The following is a 24,834-nucleotide window of genomic DNA, read 5'->3' as shown; positions in this document are numbered from 1 at the left end:
CAGTTTTCTTTAAAGTAATTCACTCATTTTCCAATCTACCTTCCAACATGTTCTCTTTGTTAATTACAGGTAAAATTTTATTTAAAGCACCTCTTTGCTTAAATTCTAAATCCTTTATTTTGTTAACTTCATATTTACTAGCATATTTTCATTATAGCACAGTAATGCAAATAAGTTTGGTCAAAATTTTTTTTCCCATTTTTCTTGGCTTAGTTTTGTTTACAGAAAAACTTTTGACTAATGGATTAGTTCAGAAATATTTTTATTTTTCTAACTACATAAAATTATTGAGTAATCCATGCTTTTATATAATCCTTAAAGTTTATATTTTCCTTTCAATTTAGTTTCAGAAAACAACTGGCTTCATTTATTGAGAACAAAGATTACATGTTTTTGCTGAATGCATTAAAAAGATTTAATCATGAAGAGGTGCTTCTTCATGTCCTTCACAGTTTACATTCCCAAGCACTCTCATGTAAGTATTTACAAATAAGATTGTCATTACCCACTTGAATCACTATAAACTAAAACATCTTTTCCAAGAGCTTTTTTGAAGATAATTTGTAAATTAGACATCTAAATGTATTGATATCAGGAAAAAATCAACTATTATTGATATCAAAATGAGATAATTTTCTGAAACTCTGAAATTAAATGGCACTTTTTTTTATGATCAAGTGGGATTTATTCCAAGGATGCAAGAATTGTTCAATGTTAGGAAAACAATCGACATGACTAATCACATTAATCATTAATAATTATTAATCATTAATCATACTCTTTTTTTGCCAAAACAAACAAAAACTCCTAGAAGGTACTTTGCAAACATGAAAGCACCATATGAATGTCAGTGATTAGCATTGTTTGTATTATCATTGTATATATTATGATATTACATCATAGAAGTCAGAATGGTAAGAAGCCTTACAGAGAGGGCCCCAGCATTAAGCTTTCTCATCCAAGCCCTACGTGGACAAGGCCTCCATCAGAGCCAACAGGTGGCAGTCCAGCCTGTGTTGGAAGATGTCCAGGGAGGAGGAATCCATTGTCTCCCAAGGCACACCATTCCATTTGGGGATGCTCTAATTGGTTCCTCTTTTTTCCTGAGGTTTTAGAGTCCTATTTTTTGTATCAGACATTTCCCCAATCTAACCCTATGACCGCGAATTTTCCCTTTAAACAAAAAATTTTTTTAATCAACCTCAAAACCGAGTAAACAAAACCTACCGAAGCCTTATTTGACAGTATGTCTATTCCCACAATCTGCCACCTCTATACCTAAATGAGGGAAATGCATTTCATCATCTGGTCCAGGGAAGTAAAACTAGCTATTACAAATACTTTTACTGTTGTTTTCATTTGCTTTGCTGTGGTCTCTTTGGGTATTTTGTTCACCTGGTTCTGTTCCCTTATCTCTGCATTAATTTGTACAAGACCTCCCAAGTTTCACTGAATTTCTCATATATTCATAATTTCTGAAGGTGCTATTGTTCATACACCACCCTTTATTCAGCCATCAATTACTCAATCTGTAGGCACTTCCTAAGCCCGTCCTTTGTGTCAGACGCTATGGAATTAGAGTTGGGAATCCACAGATGAAGGTGCAACGGACCCTGCCTCTCAAGGAGAGGGAGAAAACATGTACACACATAGACAGGATGATGCTTGGTAAGTGTTTAACAACCGTCTCTCTAGAGAAAGTGTAGACTTGGTGCACTTTTAAATTTAATCTGCACTATTGACTAAATGTCACTTTTCTTGAAAGAAGGTTGTAGACTCATGATGGAAAATGCTATCCACATCCAGAGAAAGGACTATAGAGTCTGAATGCACATTGAAGCATACTATTTTCTTTTTTTTTTCTTTCTCATGATTTTTTCCATTTTGTTCTGATTCTTTTTTCACAACATTAATAATGTGGAAATATGTTTAATGTGATTGTACATATATAGCCTATATCAGATTGCATGCTGTCTTAGGGAGGGGAAAGGGATGGGGGAGGGAAACATTTTGAACTCAAAATCTTTTAAAAGTGAATGTTGAAAATAAACTAAATAAATAAATACAAATTAAAAATATATTTAAAAAAAAGAAGGCTGTGAAGAGTGAGTGAATTTGGCTTATGGACCACAATGTCAAGTTTAGTTAATGGGCTGATTTTATACCGTGATTCTCAGTGGAGCTATGAGCTCATTATTATGGGTACTTCCTCCATTACTGCTAACCACAACTCATAAATGCTTTTTTGTGTGTGCAATTCTTGTGTCTTACCATAAAATTTTTTGTAGGGGTTTAACTGGTTACACTGAAGGCCTCTTTTTTAGATCTTTTAATATTGTGTGTTCAGTTCAGCATTTTGCCTGTATATTTTGTTACCCTTGCTATTAATACATGACTAGCTCACCTCCTTTTCCTATTTACCATTACTTCTAGTGTCCAAATTAGCACTAGTAATATAGTCTTTGTCTACATATATCATTGTTTCTTGGAGTAACCCACAGTTTTTAAATTCTTTAGATACTGTGATGTTTCATGATTCATGGATATACACACACACACATATACATATACATATACATATACATATACATATGCGTATACATATACATATACATATACGTATACATATACATATACATATATGTATACATATATGTATATGTACATGTATACGTATATGTATATGTATATGTGTGTGTGTGTATATACGCACACACATATATACATAATCACTGGAAAAAAATTTTTGTTGAAAAGGTGAGTTTTTTTCCACCGTGGAAAACCTTGAGATCATTGGCAGTATTTTTCAATTTTATAAATGCAGTCCACAAGTACTAATATGTGAGCATTTCACTGATCCATGATTTCATCGCTGTGGATGCTCTTTCCATTGAGGAGCAAAACAATCCTTTTATACTCAGTCAATAAGTACTTATTAAGTACCTATTATGTGCCAGGCACTGTGCTAGACAGAAAGCAGTAGGCACAAGTAATAAAGAATGAAATGATTCCTACTAGTAATGAGCATGCATAAATTCTAACAGGGTAGACAAGTACACCTAGGAAGTTAATACATGTGTATATACATAAATGTATATAGATAGATACATACACACACACACACATATACACATATAAAGATAGGTAGGTAGAAATAGTAGTTAAATACAAATAAATAGTTTGGAAGAAAGGTTACTAGCAGTTGGGGGGATCAGGAAAGTCTTGAAAAAGGATGTGTCTGAGTTACATCTTAAAGGGAAAGAGAATGGGTTCAATGAGGTAGAGGTAAAGAGGGAATGCACATTCCATGCAGGTGGAATGGTCAGTGCAAAGGCATTGATATCAGACAATAATTATTGTGAGTGAGGAACAGAGAGAATGCTTGTTTAGCTAGATCATAGTGTGTAGAAAGGGGAGTGATGTCAAGTAAGGATAGAAGGGTAGGTTGGGGCCATGTGATGTAGGGCTTTAAAAGCTGTAGCTTAGCAGATGTCTTATTGGGCTGCTATGGCTGAAAAATTATTAGTTGATGACTATCATCCCATTGATTAGTCTTTTAAAAACTAACTAAGCTGTTGCTCAGCCAACAGGAACTATTGCCAAACCTGTACTCAGAGCACGTTTGTAAATGGTAGAACATGCCAAAGCTTGTGCTTCACTATTATAATCTTCAAGAATCCAGGGCTACCTCCATTCTATGACGTGGTAGATTAGAACTGTAATAGAAGATATATAATATTTATAGTATAGGTATCCATATATCCATATATCCATATACACACACACACATATACATACATGCATACATATACGTAAATATATATATATATATATATATATATATACATACATACACATATACACATATATATGCACACACAGATATTGATATGGCTTCACAATAAATTCTGGAAATGTGGGAGTAAGCATTAATAATTATGTAGGGGAAAATAGAATTGGGGCTTTAGTAAATCAGAGTACAGTCATACTTTAAAAAAAATTAAAAGTAAATAAATTTACTTTGGTAAATTTATTAGATTTTATTTTAAAATGAAACTCCATCTCCTTTCCCTTCCATCTCCCTGCTGCCCACCTGTCCTTTCCTCTTTCCTCTTCCCCTCCTAAGAAAACAGGAAAAACAAAGCCTCCTATTATGAACAAGCAAAAAAAATTCCTACATTGGCCATGTAAAAAAAAAATCATTCTGAGTCCATCACCTTTACATCAGGAGGTAGCCTATATACTTTTGAAAAAAAGTATGTGAATTATTTTAAGCAAATTTAAGAGTATGTATAATTTTCTTTTTATGGCAGCTATTTCAGCCCCATATGACCAGAGACAGATTTTTCTTGGTTACACATTCACAAAATCAAAATTTTTTTTTTGGAATACTTTATCAGCATTCTTATATACATTAGCATACTTCATCAAGCCAGAATTTACCCTAAACATTTTTAAAGTAAGCACTTGGTATAATAATATTAATATACATATATAATATACAATATAATAATATTAAAGCAAAACTCAATTTAAAAAAGCTAATAAAATTTTAGGATATAATTATTTTTAGAACAAACACAAACCATAAAGAAAAATTCCACAAATAGCTTCTTCCTTCACTTCAGTGGATAGAGTGCTGGGCCTGGAGCCAGAAAGAGTCATCTTCCTGAGTTCACATCTGGCCTCAGACAGCTATGTGATCTTGGGCAAGTCACTTAATCCTGTTTCCTTCTCTTTCCTCATCTGCAAAATGCCCTGGAGAAGGAAATTGCAAAATGCTCTAGTATCTTTGCTAAGGAAACCCGGATCATAAAGAGTACAACACAACTGAAAAATGATAGCCCAACAGCAACAAAAATAATAACCCTTATAAAAACCCAAACCAACAAATCCCTCAGACCTAAGGTGTATCTTATATTAAAAAATCCCATTAGTTTCTCTCAGCTCATGTTTCTCATGAACTTTGTCTTACTTTCTTCTCTTAGCCATTACAGTGAGTCATCATCAGATAGATAACTTTTAATCATATAAAGTCCTGTAGCTAATACTCATTTATTCTAAATTTTTCATTCATACTGAATCTTGCAATTTTTTTCTTTTTAGAGGAAAATAAGTAAAACATGATTCTCATTATAACTTCATAGTCCTGGTATAGAGTTGAGCTAATTAAGTTAAAGAAAGGACTTAACATCTTAGGATTTAAAAGGAAAAGGAGATGGGATTTTATTTATACTTTCTTTTTTAATATCTTATTTTTCCCCACTTGCACATAAAAGCAATTTCCAACATTCATGTTTTTGAATTTTGAGTTCCAAATTCTCTCTCTTCTTCCCTTCCTTCCTCCCTCCTTGGGATGGTAAGCAATTTGATATAGTTTATGCAAATGCAGTCATGTAAAACATATTTCCATATTAGTCATGTTGTAAAAGAAAATATAGACTGAAAAACAAAAACAAATTAATAAAATAAAGAAAGTGAAATAAAGAAAGTACATTCAGGCTCCATATGGAGGTGCTTAGCATTTTTCATCATGAATCCTTTGGAATTGTCTTGCATCATTGTATTGTGGAGAATAGCTAAGTCATTCACAGTTGATCAATGTATACTATTGCTGTTACTGTGTACACTGTTTGCCTAGTTCTGCTTGCTTCAATGTTCATGCGTTCAAATCATCTTGCTCACTTTTTCTTATAATGCAATAGTGTTCCATCACAATCACATACTACAACTTGTTCAGGTACTTCCCAATTGATGGACATCCCCTGAATGAACAACCCTTTGCCACTGCAAAGAGAGCTGCTATAAATGTTGGTACAAATAGATCGTTCCCTCCTCTTCCCCTTTTGTTAATCTCTTTGGGATACAGACTTAGTACTGGTATTGCTGGGTCAAAGTATATGCATAGTTTTATAGCCCTTATATAGTTTTTTATAATTCCAAATTACTATCCAGAATGGTTAGAGTAGTTCACAACTCCACTAACAATATATTAGTGTCCCAATTTTCCACTTCCTCGCCAACATTTATCCTTTTCCTTTTCTGTCATATTAGTCAACCTGATAGGTGTGAGGTGGTACTTCAGAGTTGTTTTCATTTGCATTTCTCTAATCAATAGTGGTTTAGAGTATTTTTTTATATAAATATAGATAGCTTTTATTTCTTTGACTGAAAATTGCCTGTACATATCCTTTGGCCATTTATTAATTGGAGAATTACTTGTACTCTTATAAATTAGACTTTTATATATTTATATTAGGTATATTATATGTTATATTCTCACATTCATTTATTATATATGTATATATTCTTTCTATATGTATATTTTTTATAAATTTGACTATATATTTGATAAATGAAATCTTTATCATAGACACTCAAAGCAAAAAAAAAAATCCCATCTTCTTCTCTTCTAATCTTGGCTGCATTGATTTTGTTTTTGCAAAAAATTTTCAATTTAATATAACGAAAACTATCCATTTTGCATATGATGTAAATGTAAATTTGTTTAATCAAAAAGTCTATCATTTATATTGCTTGGAAAGAATAATGAATACATTTACAACTATAGTTAAGTTTACCTTTTTATTCTCAAAACAAATTATTCTCTTTACTAAGCTGTTGTTTTGATTTTGGGTTGCAAAAGCCTTGCATTTCATGCCAGAGATCCAGGATTAGTAGTTACTTTATTATGCTGATACCTCAGTACCATTATAATAAACATATAGATGGAAGCAAACTGTAATAAAATAGCTGCTTGTTTTTGTTTGTTTGCTTGCTTGCTTATTACAAAATTATAGAATCTCAAAAATACAAGGAAACTCTGAGGCCATCTAATCTAGGATAACATAACTGACCATGGCAATTTAGCTTCCAAGATGATCTTCCTAAAGTTCAGGTCTGATAATGTCACACACACAATCCACCTCTCAAAAAAACTCTAATGTAAAATCTTCTGCATAGTTTTTAAAGCTCTTTACAACTGGAGTCCTTCGTCTCTTTCACTTCTTACACTTTACTCCCAGCTGCATATTCTATGATAAAAGCACTGGCCTTGTTTCTCATATATAGCATTCCATGTCTTGACTCTATCATGCCCTTTCACTGGCTGTTCTCCTCCCCCAAAATATTCTTCCTCTACACTTCTGCCTCCTGGCTTACTTCAAAACTTGATTTATATCTTACCTTCTGTGAGAGGCCTTTCCTGGTCTCTATCTCTCCTTCGTCCATTTGTAAAATTCTGCAGATGAGATATTTAACTCAGTCTCCGTGTTTGCAACTGAATCTTTAATTCACAGGTTATGTGGTCTCTGCAAAACTCTACAATCATAAGATAATCAGAGTGAAAAAGGCAAATAATATCTCACTATTTGTTGAGGGCTTGCACTGATAGGTTTGAGGATTTAGGTCAAGCCAGGTTGTTCCTGTTCCTATCCATTATCTAAGAGACACCTAGGTCAGAACGTAGGCTCTCCAACCTCTCCCTGGTACTGTCTTTCACTTGAGAAGATGAAGGATTTTCAACAAACCTTGAAAGATTACCGGGAAGTGAGGAGACGACTCCAGTGGGGACTCCCCCCCAGTTACTGTCATCATGAGAAAAATTATTGTTGATACTTGGCTTTTTCCACTCTGGGTTCTGTTCCCACGAATGGGGTATAAAAACCCCAGCACTCAGATCAATAAAGGGAACTGGTTCTGAACCTGTTACCCACTTGGCCCACATATCTCTGTATTTCTCTCATACTCGCCAGAAAATAAATACTGTCAGGGACACAGATGCCCGCAACAACTATTATAAAATAGTTTTGACTTTGTGGAATCCCTTGAAAGTGTCTCAAGGATGTTGAGGTGTTTCTGGACCGTGTTTGAGAACTGCTGTAGTCCAATCTCCTCATTTTAGAGATATAAGGGAAAAAATACCCAGAGAGATGATTTGCCAAGATCACAGAAATTAACCATTCTACTTTTTCCTATTCTATAATTTAAATAAAATAAAATATTATTAGACTGAAATTAAAATAGGATTAATTGGAACATTCAGATTTTGTGCACTAGTAGTTGCATGACTAAATGTAATACCCAAAATTTTAAGTACATTTACCAAATTCTTTTTATTTTGCTCTTTTTGTCATTTGTTGTTTATTTCATCTTTGTGTGTGTCATGTTTTCAGGGGTTTAAAACAACTTTGGTAGTACTTGAATTATTACTTTGCTTTGTAAACCTGCTGCTAAGCCATCATTCATATGACTCACTAATTTTCTATTAGATGTCCAGGTATTTCACTGGACAAACAGATAATCAAATAAACATTTCTTCTTACTCTTGTGTTAAAAGTCATGGATTCATCTGTTCCCCAACTGCCATTTCTTTTTAGTTACAGAATCTTTGTTGCAAATTCTTTGTCAAAATAACTTGTGATGATGATATTAAAAATGTACTACTGGCAAGAGCCTGTGAGGAAAACAATAGCATTATGGCTGAATGTCTCCTTTTGGGAGCTGATATTAATAAAGTGACTGGGAAAACTTTAGTTTGCCAGGTAAATATTCAAATGGATACAATTATTTTAAAATAAGAACAGAAGTGATGAGAAAGAAGTACACTCCAGTTATGTGGGACTGTCAGTGCAAAAAGAGTGAAATAGAGTGCCATTTTACAAAGAAGAGTAAGCAAGGGAAGTTTGCCTGGACTGCATTGTGCATGGATGGAAATGATGAGGAATAAGTCTGTAAAAATGAGTTAGGCTATTAAGAGCTTTAAATGCCAAAAAAAGAGAAGAGTTGATATTTGACCTTGGAGGTAATAACTGGTATTTACTGAGTAAGGCAGAGGGGTTTGATCGTATTTGCACTTTATGAGAATCACTTTGGGAGCTGTTAGAAGGATGAATTGGAGTGAGAAGAGATTGGAGGTAGGGAAACCAATTGGGGACTATTGTAGTAGTCCAGGCAAAGAGATGATGAGAGCCTGAGATAGGTGACAGTGAGCAAAGAGAGGGGAAAAGATGAGGCAGTTGTTGTTCATCCTGTTCTCGAAGAGGACCAATGACATCAGGAGGGTGATGCCTTGCTTTGTATATGAATTGAATATGAGTGGGGCAGAATTGAGCAGAGTTGTCAGTCTCACTCTCTCCTCCAGAGTCATCAGTGGCAAGACAAAGGTCAAGATGACTGGTGATCACCCAGTATTCACAGAAAATATGCTATGAAGAATCCAAGGACCTAAAAGGTAATGGTTCTCATTAAATTGGTAATTTATCTCTGGTAAAACACCTTCCAGCATCTAATCTTTATCATAGGTCTATACAGCAAAAATAATGGGCAGAATAAAAGCCTGTAATGTGTAATGACAACCTCGTCAAAGTAAAGAACAATAATTTGGGAATGCAAACGTATAAAAGTGAAAGACGATTTAGAAGGAGAGAAAGAAAAAACAGTATTAAAAGAAAATATTTTCACTAGGCAAACAAAACATCACTATGTTGTTATTATGTCTCAAGGACATAATGTGAGAGACAATTTAAGGATTATAGGTCTCCCAGAAGAAAATGACAGGACAAAAAACCTTAACGTTATAATGAAGAAAAGAATAGAAGCATCAAATAGAAGGCAAACAGAAGAAAGCGATGACCTGTGTGGTCTCAGAAAGAGAAAAGGAAATTGGTCTTTGTGGTGGCAGGAGGGGTTTTCATTGCTCCTATGGGTGGAGAGAGATGTCCTGTAAAGTCAGAAGGGGATCTCATGCTGGGTGTGGCCTGGGAGATTTAGTGTTTAAAAAGTCTACTCCTACCTCAAGATGGAGCAAGTTGGAACTCCTATAGGCAGTTGAGACCTCAGGGTATGAGAGAGCTTTGGCCCAGGGCTATTTTGAGGCAAATGGGGAAAGAAAGGTAGCAGGGAAAGGGTATATATCAATGGTGGGCTGCATAATAAGGGGTATAATGGGGAAGGGGCCTTCACTGTGGGACAGTGTTCTCTCTGACACTTGCAATTATTGAAAATGTTTTGAGAATGAGGCTGTGTGGTATGTGACTGAAATTACAAAACACTCTTAGAGGCGTCTCAAACTAGAAACAGAAAGTTTATTTTCAAATCTAGAGATTCGGGTGTCCCTCCACCAGTGTGCTCTGATGAGGAGAGACAAGGTACAGAAGCAGAAGCCAGATTAAATAACCCTAATGGGAAAAGTCCCCCTCCCACCTACTGGCCACTACTGGGCTCACTATCTAAGTGCAAAACTCTGCCATAGAAACAGAAAAACAAAACAAAGAAACAATATGCATATCTATACTTGTAAAGTAATATCAAAGAAGCAATTAAAAATGTGCAGTCAAACTAAATGCTGTGCTGTGTAGCAAGGTCACCGTGACCGAAATATAGCAACAGTTGTAGCAACATGATACAAAGAGGGTTTCAGGAGTTTCAGACTTGGTAAACTTGAACTACTGATGTAGCACTGGGGGAAAAGGGGAATTATAGAAATCTGTACTTAACCCTATCCTGCCTTCTGAATTTATCTCCAAATTCAGGATTATCTTGTCCCAAACCTTAATTACACTGAGAAGTCTTCATAGAGACATCCCATTCAAGGCACAATGGAAAAGGGAAATTCACATCACCAGCTCTATTAGACTGTGGCAAAAAGTACCTAGAGGGGAGAGCCTAGAATGGATACTTTCAAAGCTTTGATTATAATAGGAATACAGAAAAAAGAGAGAGACTAGATAATTATAAGGGTCATGCATCAGACAAGAAAGATGCAAAGATGAATAATGAAGAGAGTGAGAGGCATCCTTTTTAGAAAAGTGGCACTTTTAAAAAAATGAAATTTTAAAAACTACTGAACAGTTCTGTTAAGGGGAGAATGTATGTGGGTGGGAAGAATAACTGGATACATGCAGGAGCAAAAGGAGTGGATGAGGGGTGAGGAGAAGACTACCACTGGTTACAGGACCACTTTTTAAAAGATGAAGGTAAAGCCTTTAACAAAGTACTACCCTCTTTCATGCTAAAAACCTTTCAAAGTATAGGCATAGAGAGGTTTTCTTTTTCTTGCTAGGCAGTGGGGTTAAGTGACTTGACAAGGGTCACCCAGCTAGTGAGTGTCAAGTGTCTGAGGCCATATTTGAACTCAGGTCCTCCTGACTCCAAGGCGAGAGCTCTATCCACTGTGCCATCTGTCTGCCCCAAAGATACTGTTCTGTTTGTTTGTTTTGCTTTTTAGTGAGGCACTGGGGTTAAGTGACTTGCCCAGAGTCACACAGCTAGTGAGTGTCAAATTTGTGAAGGCCAGATCTAAACTCAGGGCTTCCTGACTCCAGGGCTGGAGCTCTATCCACTGGACCACCTAGCTGCCTAGGTTTTTTTTTTAACATCATAAAAAGCATCTTTTTAAAATCCAAAGCAAGCATCACATGCATTGGTAATACACTGGGACATTTCCCAGTAGATGCAGGAGTAAAACACAGATGCTTACACTCCACACTATTATTTGATATATTTCTGAAAAGGCTCATAACTGCAATAAGAGAAGGGAAGAAATGAAAAGCATAACAATAAGTAAAGAGAAGATAAAACTAATTGAGACAAAAGCTTCAACAAAGTTGCAAATTACAAATAAACTCTGAAAAATCAATAGCACTTCTATATAATGATAACAAAACACAAGAAGAAATAATAGAAAAGGAAATCCCATTTCAGATAATTGTAAACTGCACAAAATATCTAGGGACTGACACAAAAGCACACAAAAGACTTGTCAATTCAATTACAAAGTACCCCTTAAAGAAATAAAGAACAACTTAAATAACTGGAGGACTAATTTAGTCATGTCAATATAATAAAAATAACAATGCTACCAAAGCTAATTTATACTTTTAATGCTATACTAATCAAATTACCAAGAGGATACTTTACAGAACTTGATAAAATAATAGCAAAGTTCATTTGGAAAAGCAAAAGATCTACAGTACACAAAAATACTACAAGATCATCTCATAACATTAGAAGAGAAATACATCATCTGTCTCTTAAATCCATAGATCAAGATAGAGGTACTTACTGGAGACAAAATAGATAGATTACCTGAAACCAAAAGTTTCTGCACAGACAAAATTAATGAATGGGAAAAAATCATGTGTGTATGTATGTATGTGTATATAACTAATAGCTATTCCCCAATAGATAAGTGGTAAAAGGATATGAACAGTTCTCAAAAGAACTGCAAAGTATTCACAATCGCATGAAAGAATGCTTCAAATCACAAATAATGAGAAAAATGACAGTCCATTACACACTGAAATTTTACCTTGCACCTTGAAAAATTGGCAAAAAATGAGAAAAAATGGTAGTAGTCATTGTTGGAGGGATTGTGGAAAGGTACAGTGTTGGTTAAGCTATGAAATGCTACCACAATTTCGGAAAGCAATTTGGAATTATGTGAATGAAATGACTAAAATGTTGATATTCTTTGATATAGGGACTCCATTACTAGGCCTGTGCCCCAAGGAACTATCAATAAGAAGGAAGTCCCCATACACATCGAAACATTTATAGCAGTACCTTTTGTATTAGCAAAGAATTGGAAACATGTACGTGCCCATCAATTATACCTAAACAAATTTTGGTACCTGAATAAATTGGAATATTACTGTGCTATAAGAAATCATGTGTGTGAACAGAGAAACACAAAATTCTGTATGAACTGATGCAGAGTGAAGTAAGAAGAGACAGGAAAATAATATAAACAATAACTCTAAAAATTTAAATGGAAACGTCAAAAAATTGAAGTGAATGTAACAAAACTATATAGATCAAAGAGGACTCAAATGAAGAGATATGAAAGAACACTGACACCTACATCTTCGTGAATGCCTACTCGTGTTACACATTGCATGTGTTTTTGGACTTTTTCTAGGTATTGATAAGTTATGCTGACTTTTTTTTCCTCTAAAAATATTTGTTATATGAGGTAACTCTGTGGGAGGGAGAAAGGAGAGATAGTTGGGATAAGTATGATGTTGTAAGATACAGAAGGTACCAATCAGAACATATAAAAATAAACAATATTATCTTTTTGCATATATAGTTCCTAGAAACTAATACATCTTGACCCTGAACATTTTCTCTTTCTCTGATGATAAAAGAATTATCTCCTCTAAATTTCTGTGCACAAAGGTAAAACTTAGACAATCTTTGTCTTAAAAATTTTGTTGGAGAGAGTTGGCAGGGTGGGGGAAGTATAATACAACACCTACATGTATAAGTAATCAATTTCCATAAAGTACGTTAAAGACAAAGTATGTAGAAAGGGTCTAGGAAAGGCCTCATATAGAAGGTGAAAGCTGGGCTATATTTGATAGGAAGTTACTCATAGAGATAGAGGGTCAAGAGAGGAATTTAGAATAGGCAGACCTCCTAAGAAAATGCATGAGGCAGTAGGCAAGATGTCACGTACAGGAAACAGAAAGTTGGTGCATTTGGCTACAGTGGAGAGGGGAGTATAATGGAGTTGCCTCCTGCACAGATTTTGTTTAAGTGGTTTGAACTATGTATGCTTGGTTAAAAAAAATTAAAAAATAACAATTTAAGTAGTACTATGAGCATATTGTGTGTGAAAGAGGAAATGTGAAGATATATTTTTTCCCTCAGTGAGTCCTCAGCTCTCAATAGTGTGAGCATCTTGCTGTGTTGAGCATAATTATAATCTCTTCATATCTGCAGGGAGTTTATTTATTCAGCTTAGGCTGTTGAAAGGTATAGCCTTAGTTGACCTTCTTAGCTATCCTAGTTGGCAACAAGGCCACTACTTTTACCTTATTTTGTTCTTTCTTTCCTCATGGTGAAGAAGAAGGCATGTGATGATATGATAACCTGATATAGTCACAATTATGTGAGAAAAAGCACAAAGTGCTGGGCACTGGACTTGAAGTCAGGAAGATCTGGGTTCAAATATCCTCTCTGACATTAACCAGATGATCCTGTTCCTCATTATCTTCATCTATAAAATGAGGGGGGTGGGCCCAATTGCTTTTAAGACCTTTTTCGTCTCTAGCTTTATTATTCAATTAAAGTGTATTTCCCCCTTAATCAGTTTTGCTTACCAGCTAAATCTTTGTTGTTGTTATTTTTTTTTTGGCACATAGTGTTATGTGACTGGTTCAGTCACTTAACCATGCTCTACCAAAGGTGGCAAACATGAAGCAAAGAACCAAATAAAAATGTAATTAGAAAATATTTAATAAAATAAATCAAATACAGTACCATAAAGATAATGTTAATTTGTGGTTTTCACAAGGATTGGTTTCTATTTGAGTTTTATACCACTGCTATAGGCAACTCTCTGATCATATTTTCAAGAATGGTACCAACCTGGATTAGTAGTTGTTTCCTTCCAGTTTTAGTCCCTATCCCTATCCCTATCCCTATCCCTGTCTCTATCCCTATCCCTATCTTTATTTGAATAGTAGTCTTAATTCTTCCTCTCTACTGATAATAGATTGGGGTGTAGTGAAAAATAAAATTTACATTCATATTTCCATAGTCAGTTGCTCACAGATATAGAATCTCTTCCTTTAAAGCATGGATTCTTAACTTGGGAGAAGGAGGTCTGAATTTGAATTGGAAAAATATTTTGATAACTCTTTAGATATAATTGGTTTCCTTTGTAATCCTGTGTGTTTTTTACTTTATACACTTAAAAATATTATTCCATATTCCATATTTACCAGATTGTTAATGGGGCACATAACAAAAAAAAATTAAGAATACATGTTTCTAAGAAACTTTACCCCCTTTCCATCTATTGTTGTCGTTCAGTTGTATCCCACTATTCATTACCCCTTGGACCATAGAACACCAATACTGTCTGTGGGGTTTTCTTGGCAAAGATTTACTGGAATGGTTTACCATTTCCTTCTCCAGTGGATTAAGGCAAACTGAGGTTAAGTGACTTGCCCAGAGTCACACAGCTACTGAGTCTGAGGCTGGATTTGAATTCAGATCTTCCTGACTCTAGGTCCAGCACTCTATCCACTGAGCTACCTAGCTGCTTCCTTTTATACAATACTTAACTATGTGCCAAGCACTATAAGAGCTTTACAATTATTATCTCATTTGATCTTCATAACACACCTGGGAAGTAGGTGATATTATTATCCCCATTTTATAGATGAGGAACTAAAGCAAATAGAGGTTAGGTGACTTGTGCAATATCACACAGCTAGTAAATGTCTGAGGCTGGATTTGAACTTGGATCTTCCTGATTCCAAGACCAGCATTCTATCCATTGTACTACCTGTCTGCAGTTATTTAAAGACACTGACTGAACTTTTTGTGCAATTACACAATGCAGTTTTAGGCTTATGCACTTTGAGCCTAATCTTCATGTAATACATATCTCCATTGTAAAGTGAATATAATATATGACTCCACTATAATATGAAATAAGACTAGAAAAGCAGGTTGAAGGTCTTAAAATACAGGCTGAGGATTTGTATTTTATCTTGGAAGCAATAGGGGAATCACTGGAAATTTTTGAATGGGCAGTGTCATGCATGGTTAGATCTCTGTTTAAGATATATAATTTTGGCAACTGTGGGTAGAATGAAGAGGATATAACTTGAAAGCAGAGAAATCAATTAGGAGGCTATTGTTGTAATGTGAGTTTGACCTTAAGGCTGACATTAATGGTTTATATAATATGATGGGACAGCTAAATGGCCCAGTAGATAGAGTTATGGGCCTGGAGTCAGGAAGATCCTGAGTTCAAATCAGCCTCAGACTCAGTAGCTGTGTAACTCTGGGCAAGTCACTTAATATCTGTTTGCCTTATTTTACTGGAGAATGAAATGACAAACCACTCCAGTATCTTTGCCAAGAAAACTCCAAAGTATAGTCCATGAAGAGTCAGACACAACTGAACAACAACAATGTAATATGATAATATTATATATTCTATAATATCATGTATAATAGTGTTAGGCTTTTTAATAGTATATAGTATGTGTGAGTAGGGAGATAGGGATTGATGTGAGAGATGTTATAGAAGTTTTATAGAAGTCAATTTTTTGACAAGACTTGGCAACCTATTGGGTATGGGGGATAAGGATGTGGGAGATTTTGTTCATTGACCATCTGAAAAAGCAAAGTGCTGTTTTGGAAAACTGAAACTGTATTTACAGGGTCTTAAAATAGGACTTGAGTGTGTAATATAGGGACATTATCTATGTCTTAGCTGAAGAACCATGATCTTGGTGAGATGCATATGGACTCTCGTTCAGTTATTTCAATTGTGTCCAACTCTTTGTGACCCCATTTGGAATTTTCTTGGCAAAGACATTTCCTTCTCCAACTAATTTTACAGATGAGGAACTGAGGCAAACAGAATTAAGTGGCCTGCTCAGAGTCACACAGCTAATAAGTGTCTGAGGTCAGATTTGAACTCAGGAAGATGAATCTTCTTGACTTCAGGCCCAGTACTCTATCTACTGTGTCACCGACCTGCACCTATGTGGACTCTAATCAGGGCTATTCTTCTCAGATACAGTTGTTATATTGTAGTGGCAGAATTCTTGAGAGTCCCTACCGCTTTTGGACATTTCTCTTTGGAAAAGAAAGTTCATATTGTATTTGAATTGCTAGTACTTCATTAAATCATAATTGATATTTTCTTAGGTGAGTCAGTGGATAAGAGGCAGACCTGGTACCACTCTTCATTAAATGGTTTACTATGGTGCTTTGGGGAGATAATATGAACCCAACCGAGGATAGTATTTAAAGCTTTAACCCCAGTTGAAACATGCTTGTAAATTCCCATCGTTTCCTTAAACGAATATAATTGTTGTCATATCCAAGCTCTCAAACTCCTAGAAAAAACTGCATCCCCTTGCTGCCTCCATTTTCTCCTTTCTCACTTACTCCTCAACATTTTGCAATCTGGTTTCCAACATCATTATTCCGTATGGCACAATAGTATTCCATATCCTCTGTTTTTCTTATGATTCCTCTTGCTTCTATGCTGTTTGCTACCTTTTTTGTTGCAGATTTGGGGTATATACTGTAGTTTCTCATTGAATTTCTTGATGATTATTTGATCTGGTGCAAACTTAAGGCTTTTGCTGGGGCAGGTATGTGTGAGCTGGGCAGCAATGGACATCTTTAGACTTATCTTCTGATGAATCTCGACTAGAGTAAATAGTTAATGAATTTTTAAAAATCAGACATCCTGCCACTTTTCCATTCAAATTTGCACCTTCAGAGCAGTCACCTCAGAGGCAAAATGTTTTGGACATCATTTTTTTCATTACCTTCAGATCCTGATCTAAGAAGTGATCAGGAGAGAATATGAAAAGTTATGGTTGCACTGAATGATATTTTTGTTCACAGGAGTAAGAAATAAACATGTGGGAAAGCATAAAGTTCTTCTTTTGAAATCAACCATGAAATAATAGTTATTATAAATCAAATATCTCAAACTGCCGTATTTCAAGTTTCTAGCAGAACTTCAAGAATAATATTCTTTGTCTAATGTTGATAAACCATTTCAGAGCCCACAAGGGCTAGCATACTGCAACCCCACTTTCTTCACTAAGGAGGCCCATTTGCTCTGTATCTAGATATTCTACTTTGCTTAGATTCAGTCCTAGGGAAGCCTAGCCTCTAATGAAAGGAGTGAGACCCTCCAACCCCCATTTTCAAACTGGGATGATAAATATACTTAAAGATTATATTATGATTAAAGTCTTATCAGAGGAGGGGAAGGTAGTTATTGTACAATATTAATGTGACACTCAAAAGAAATCCTTAACATAAATACTAAAGAAAATACTAACAGAGCAACTTGAAATAGAATTTAGTAATATGTAACTATTGTTATAATTTCCTGGGAGGCTGATACCTAAACATCATCAGAAAATAAAACAGTTTGAAAGAGGGCTAATTAAGCATTTTATATTTCTACTATGTGACTGATGGGCCAGTCATATTAATAGCCATCCTCTTCTGGAATCTTGAAGTAGCTGCTAAGGATTCATCCTCTGCTACTGCTCAGCTCCAAACCAATGAGACTCAGGACCTCTTAAATTCAAAAAGTCACTTCTGTGTGCTACAGCTACCCAAAAATAACACTCAGAGATTTTCTAGGTATAAAGTGAAAGATTTATTATGTTCTCACGAGAAGCGGGCATCTGCTTCATCCAGCAGTCCTAGAGAAGCCAGGCAAGGCCCGGGACAAAGGTTATATAGCCCTAACACAGAGATATCCAGACACCACTGGCTTTGAATTCCTATTGGAGAGGAATTTCAGCCTTACAATCTAAAACGCGAAAATTTACCCCAGAAACAAGGAATCTCATTATAATACTGCCAATCCTAGCTATTTTATCCTTTTTAGTAATTAGGCATTACCTAATGCTGATGTAACGGTACAAATCATGTGTTTTCTAGGAACCTGAAACTTAGGCCTATTGAGGCTACTGTACCCAACCTTGAGTTTGTAACAGTCTTAAGAAATTGCTACACTCAGTCCATCTGAGAGATCTCACGTTGTTTACATTGTTTCACTCAGTTAAAAAAAACAGAGTCTTGACAAAACTTTGCAAAAGGAGAGATCTCTTCATTGACTTTCTCGAGAAAGTGCACCCCCATGCTGCCTCAGCTGCCCCGAGAGTTCAAGTGCTCTTTGTTCAAGGCAAGACTACATAGACCCCAATGTAGCAGCCCACCCTAACTCCCTTCCCATCGGCTCATAGACTGAGCCTCAGGTACACAATCTATTCGTGCAAAAACTACCCCAGCAACAGAGAGAACAAAGAGGTATAGAAATTATGTTAGCACGTTCTCCTTTCCAGGGCCTCACAGTTTCAGCAGTCTTTTACCCAAGGTCGTACAACCAGCTAGAGGATGAGATAGACAGTATGCTCCCATGTCTCAGGAATTTCTGCTAACACTATCCAAGAGTAGGAGAGGGAGAAGGCTAGGGGAGGGGGTCTTGCATTCTGAGGGGTCTTCACTTAGTGTTGGTACACATGTACCACTCAAAAGCAACAATACCAGAACCATTAACAGAACTAATGACCCTTTGAGGAGGCTTCACTTCTGAGAGATCATCTCTCACACCTTCAATCTTTTATACATTTTTGTCAATGTAAATACTCATTAGAAGTAGTCCCTGAAGCTCCTGCATAGAACTAGGAAAGAGAACTCTGAGCATGCTGCATGAGGTGGACCTTGTTGCATTTGCCCTGCATAAAATTCTGAAATGTATTTGTAATCTCTATAGGTATTTAAGCACAGATTTTAAAAGTGAGTCATTGACAGGTTAAACTTGCATAAAATTTGTTTTAAATAAGTTTCATTATTATAGAAATAGGTAGAGTTTGCCCTCTAGTGGTCTCAAGATTCATTTGTTTTATTTGTAATGAGCTAACTAGTATATGAACTAAATAAAAAAGACCTTGAAAGTATTTTATACAGAAAAATGTCCTCTGTGAATCATTCTGGTTTTCTCCCTTTCGTTTTCTGTGTAGCTACAAGTTATCACCTTCATTCTAATTGTAACAGGTCTGTTAGTGCCTCCTGAAGTCAGAGGATTCTCTTTGCCCATTTTTATGGAATTATCATTGGTCTTTAGAAAATCTCTCATCTGCATAGTATGTGATAGAACAGGGAAAATTAGAGAAGAAAAAACTAAAAGGCTATTCATAGTAATACAACTCACCACTTAAACAAGCAGTTAATATGATTAGATACTTAAAGGGATAAAGGTGAAAGACTGCGAACTTCAATAGTAAGGAATCCTCTGTTGGGGGAAAGTGAAGGAGTACGTGCAATTGAAAGACCAGAGGCTTCAGCCCCCTCAACAAGAGGAAATACCTTGAGGGATGGAGGTGAAAATGACAGGCTTCATAGCATTTTACATATTAAGAAAAAAAAAAGGAAGCACCTCAGTGTGAAGAAAAGGAAACAGGAAATCATCTGAAGAACTCAAGTAAGACTCAGGCTTCTGGTGCTAAGGCAACTTAGCAACTTAGTCTCTCCCACCAGAGGAGGGCATCCTTAGATTTAACTATGGAGTCAAGAAAAGGCCTTTGCTTTTTCCCTCTCTCCTCATCCAAATGAAAAGGTTTAACCTAAGGCTGATCACAATATTGAACTTTGGTGTTTACGTTTAAGGAAAAGGCCTAATGAAATACCACTGGGGAAAAGAAAGGCCCTCAATCTGATTTGATTTCCAGAGTAGAGGAGACCTATTCTGAGGCTTCTGCAATAAAAAGAAAATAATAAAAGACTTTATGATGTCATGCATGACCAAGGCACAAACCTAGAAAAGGAGAATAACTCAAAAGTAGCTAAATTCAAAACCTTAGGAAAAGAATAAGCTTGCTCACAAGAAGAATTAGAATTTTTTTAAGAAATGTTGTAAGGCTTTTTTAAGGTTAAAAATAAAATGAGAACTATAGAAGACTTAGAAAAAGGATCAACAACTTAATTCAAGAGGTACAAAATCTTGCTCTTATAACAGAATTCCTCAGTTGGATTGGATCAGATGAATAGCTGAAATGAAAGATTATACACTGTGAACAGGTTGGATTTTAAGTCCTCTCACATTCTTCTGTGCATATGGCAATGCTTTTGTTTTTCCTTGCTTATTTTGCATTTAAGTTCATAATATGTTTATTTTCCTTTTCTTATTATGTATTCAAGTTTTGTATATGTTTAAAACGAATGAATAAAAAAGAAAATAAAATAATAGTCTATCTACCAAGATATGTACAAGATGTATTAGACAAATACCACAACAAACAACAGTTTACAGAATTAAAGATAGACATAATTAGAAAAAAATTATTTTCCAGTGTAATAAATGAGTCATCATGATAAAAATGACACTACTGCCTAAATCAGTTTATTTATTCAATGTCATACTAATCAAACTATGAAAGTTCTAGTTCTTTAAAGAACTAAAAAAAATAATGAAATTCATATGAAAGATAAAAAACACTAAGAATCTCAAGAGAAGTAATGAAAAAAAATGTGAATGAAGAGGAACTTTCAGTGCCACATGTTAAACTACTATATACTTTAAAGCAGCATTATTTAAACAATTTGATAATGCTTAAAAACAGAGAAATAAAATCAGTGGAATATATATATATAGAGAGAGAGAAATATACATAGTACTCTAGTAACTCAAAGACCTAGCTGCTAAGGACTCAACATTTGACAAAAACTGCTGGAAAAAATTGGACAAAAATATAGGCAAAATTAGATTCAGACTAAGAGCTCACACTGTATATACTTTATAAAGTAAAAGTGGGTATGCTACTTAGGTTAATATAAAATATCATGTAACCAAATAAGAGAAACATATTTGCTTCTGTGCTTCATAGAATCACAGAGATGAAACAATTTTGATTACAGAAAATTTAAATTTTCTTTTAAAAATAAATTTATTTATTTTTAGTTTCCAACATTCACTGATATTCCTGGGATGCTGGGGGAGCTCTCTATCAGAACATGATTCCTTTCTCAAAAAAAAAAAGATCTTAGAAAAAACCTTTAAAGAGAGCATAGTTTGGTCCCAAGGCAATGATGGAAGCCATTAGTGTATACCTACCATCCTCCCTTCCCTCCTCACAACACCTACATATAGGTTTCATTCTGTCTATACACTAAGCCTAGCCAGAGTTTTCAGGATAAGATCCCTGCAATGAAAAAAAAAAAGCCTTCTCCCTTTCAGATTCTAGGATTCTAAGCTCCAGATTTTCTCCCCATCTCTTCCCTCCCCTCACTCCAAGACAGTGTGTAATTTGATATAGGCTCAACACATATATTTATATTAAACCTATTTTCACATTAGTCATGTTATGAAGAAGAATCAGAACTAATGGGAGAAACCAAGAGAAAGAAGAAACAAAAAGAGAGAGAGCAAGTAATGCACTTCAATTTGCATTCAGACTTTTTTTTTCTGAATGTGGACAGCATTTTCCATCATGAGTCTTTTGGAGTTGTCTTAGATCCTTGCATTGCTAAGGAGAGATGTCTGTCAAAGTTAGTTATTTCAAAATATGGCTGTTACTGTGCACAATGTTGTCCTGGTTCTGCTCACTTCACTCAGCATCAGTTCATATAAGTCTTTCCAGATTTTTCTGAAGTATGCCTGCTCATCATTTCTTATAGCACAATAGTATTCCATTACATCATATACCACAACTTAAAATGATAGGTACCATCACTCTAAAACCATCAGCAAGCATTATTTGTAATGCTAGAAGCATTTCCAATAAGACCAAGCATGAAACAAATATGTACATTATTGCTGTTATTCAGTATAGTACTAGAAATCTTAGTTTTAGCAACAAGAGAAGAAAAAGAAATTTCTCATCACTTTTGTAAAATAGAGATGTGAGAGGCATACTACACATATGAAATGGTGAATGTGCTTTCTGATGAGGTCATTATATTACTAGTTTTACTTAACTCTTCTGTTACAAGAGATCTCTCATGAAGTGAGAATAATCTGTAACTGTTATGTAAAAAGCAAAACGTATCAATAAAACTTTTAAAAATATTCCTAGAGTGCTTGCTTATTTCTTAGTTTTTGAAAAGTTTGTTTCAAACATGTGCATAGACTGCAAAAAGCTCTTAATATGTAGGTTGAAAATGAAAAAAATAGACAAAAGTCCATTATTAATTATTAATTCTTTGTTTCCACTATGTTAATGTTTAAATAAGCAAAACCCTTTCTAATTGATCACCATTTTATTTAACAATCTTTTCCATCTTTTTTCCTTAATTATCTTTTTTCCTTTCTTTGTTGATTCTTTAACCTTTGGATAATGATAATTTTCCTGAACATCAAAACTGCATCTTTTCCAACATTTATAATTTTCCTTTTCTGTCATATTAGCCAATCTGATAGGTGTGAGATCATTCCTCAGAGTTGTTTTAATTTGCGTTTCTCAAATCAATAGTGATTTAGAGCATTTTTTCATGTGACTATAGATAGATTTAATTTCTTCATCTGAAAACTGCCTATTCATATCCTTTGGCCATTTATCAATCGGGTAATGATTTATTGAATCTGTTTTTTTTTTTTAATTCTGGTTTTTATTTTTTTCAGAGTTTAAAAAGAAAAGTTTAATCAAAACATTGAATAATGAAACTTAAATTCTAAATTTACTTTTAAAAATTATTTATTTTTAGTTTTAAACATTCACTTCATTAAATTTTGAGCTTTAAATTTTCTCCCCTTTCTTCTCCTCCCCCTTCCCAAAATGGCATGCAATCTGATATAGGCTCTACTTATACATTCATATTAAGCATATTTTCACATTAGTCATGATGTATAGAAGAGTTAGGACTAATGGGAAGAACCATGAGACAGAAGAGATAAAACAAACAACAAAAGAAAAGGAGAGCAAATAGTATGCTTCCATCAACATTTTGATTCCATGTTTCTTTTCCTAAATGTGGATAGCATCTTCCATCATGAGTTTTTTAGAGTTGTCTTAGATCCTTGCATTGCTGAGAAGAGCTAAGTCTACCAAAGTTAGTCATCTCACATTTATCATTTTTATTTTTATATAATTTATTTATTTTATATATTTAATATAGTATTTATTTTATACATTTATATATTCACCACACGTTTATCATTACCATACACTTATGACCATTTACCAATTAGGCAATGACTTGTATTCTTATAAATTTGATTCAGTTTTCTATATATTTTAGAAATGAAGCCTTTATCAGAGACACTGGATGTAAAAATTTTTACCAGGTTTCTGCTTCCCTTCTAATTTTGGTTGCATTGTCTTTGTGCAAAATCTTTTTAATTTAAGGTAATTAAAGTAATCCATTTTGCATTTCATAATGTTCTCTGTCTCTTATTTGGTCATAAATTCTTCCCTTCCCTGTAGATCTGAAAGGTAAACTGTTCCTTGCTCTCCCAGTTTGCTTATAGTACCAGTCTTTTTGACTTTATCTTGGTGTAGTGTAAGATGTGGGTCTATGCCTAGTTTCTGCCATACTGTTTTCCAGTTTTCCCAGCAGTTTTTGTTAAATAGTGAGTTCTTATCCCAGAAGCTGGAGTCTTTGGGTTTATCAAATAACAGATTATTATAGTCATTGACAACTGTGTCTTGTGTACCTAACCTATTCCACTGATCCACCACTCTGTTTCTTAGCCATACCAAGTAGTTTATAATAATAATGAAACTTAAATTCTAATTTTAACCATATTTGAAAATATTTTCAAGATCATCTCAAAACAGGATACATATGTGATCTGCTGTAGAATCATAATAGGATATCATAGGAAATGAAAAGTTAAGGGTACTTTTTTTCTGTTAAAATCCATTCAATTTTAGAGAAATTGCTTTATTTCTTCAGTGAGGAAATTGAAGCTTCCATATTTAAAATAACTTCTTATAGAATGTACTTGCTACAATAACAGCAGGATCTAAATCCCATACATTCATGATACAAAATAGAAAAATTCTTAATACAATCTCAATGTATTAGAAATTATATTTGAATAGAAACATAAGATTAGGAATTGGAGTAAAAGCTGTCCAGTTGAATACTGTCTCTGTTTCCTTGATTTTTTGACAAAAATATTTTCATAAGCATTTGAAACAATTTCTTCCCTTTCCCTAGCTTATTCATTTTTAATTAATTTTCAAAAAAAATTTTAATTAAAAATTTTAAGTAAAAAAAATTTCAATCTCTTTTTGACACAAGATGTGTTTATAATGTACATCTGATGACTGGATGAAAAGAAAGAACTCAATAAAATCTATGTCAAACATTTATATGATATTCTAT

The 24,834-nt window shown here is 34.5% G+C and overlaps 1 long non-coding RNA gene across 1 annotated transcript in view; it reads left to right on the top strand.

The window, feature by feature from the left end:
* Window positions 1–20,891, top strand: part of LOC110203770 (uncharacterized) — a 28,983-nt gene extending 8,092 nt beyond the window's left edge. The window contains exons 2-5 of the long non-coding RNA XR_002323077.2: window positions 345–475; window positions 1,536–1,668; window positions 9,143–9,232; window positions 12,482–20,891. This is a non-coding gene — a long non-coding RNA (uncharacterized LOC110203770). The remainder of the gene's footprint in view (window positions 1–344; window positions 476–1,535; window positions 1,669–9,142; window positions 9,233–12,481) is intronic.
* Window positions 20,892–24,834: the final 3,943 nt, after the last annotated feature.

Source organism: Phascolarctos cinereus, unplaced genomic scaffold, assembly GCF_003287225.1.
Source record: "Phascolarctos cinereus isolate Bilbo 61053 unplaced genomic scaffold, phaCin_HiC Scaffold_3;HRSCAF=262, whole genome shotgun sequence".
NCBI classification, from domain to species: Eukaryota; Metazoa; Chordata; class Mammalia; order Diprotodontia; family Phascolarctidae; genus Phascolarctos; species Phascolarctos cinereus.
This window is presented reverse-complemented; position numbering and strand designations above follow the sequence as displayed.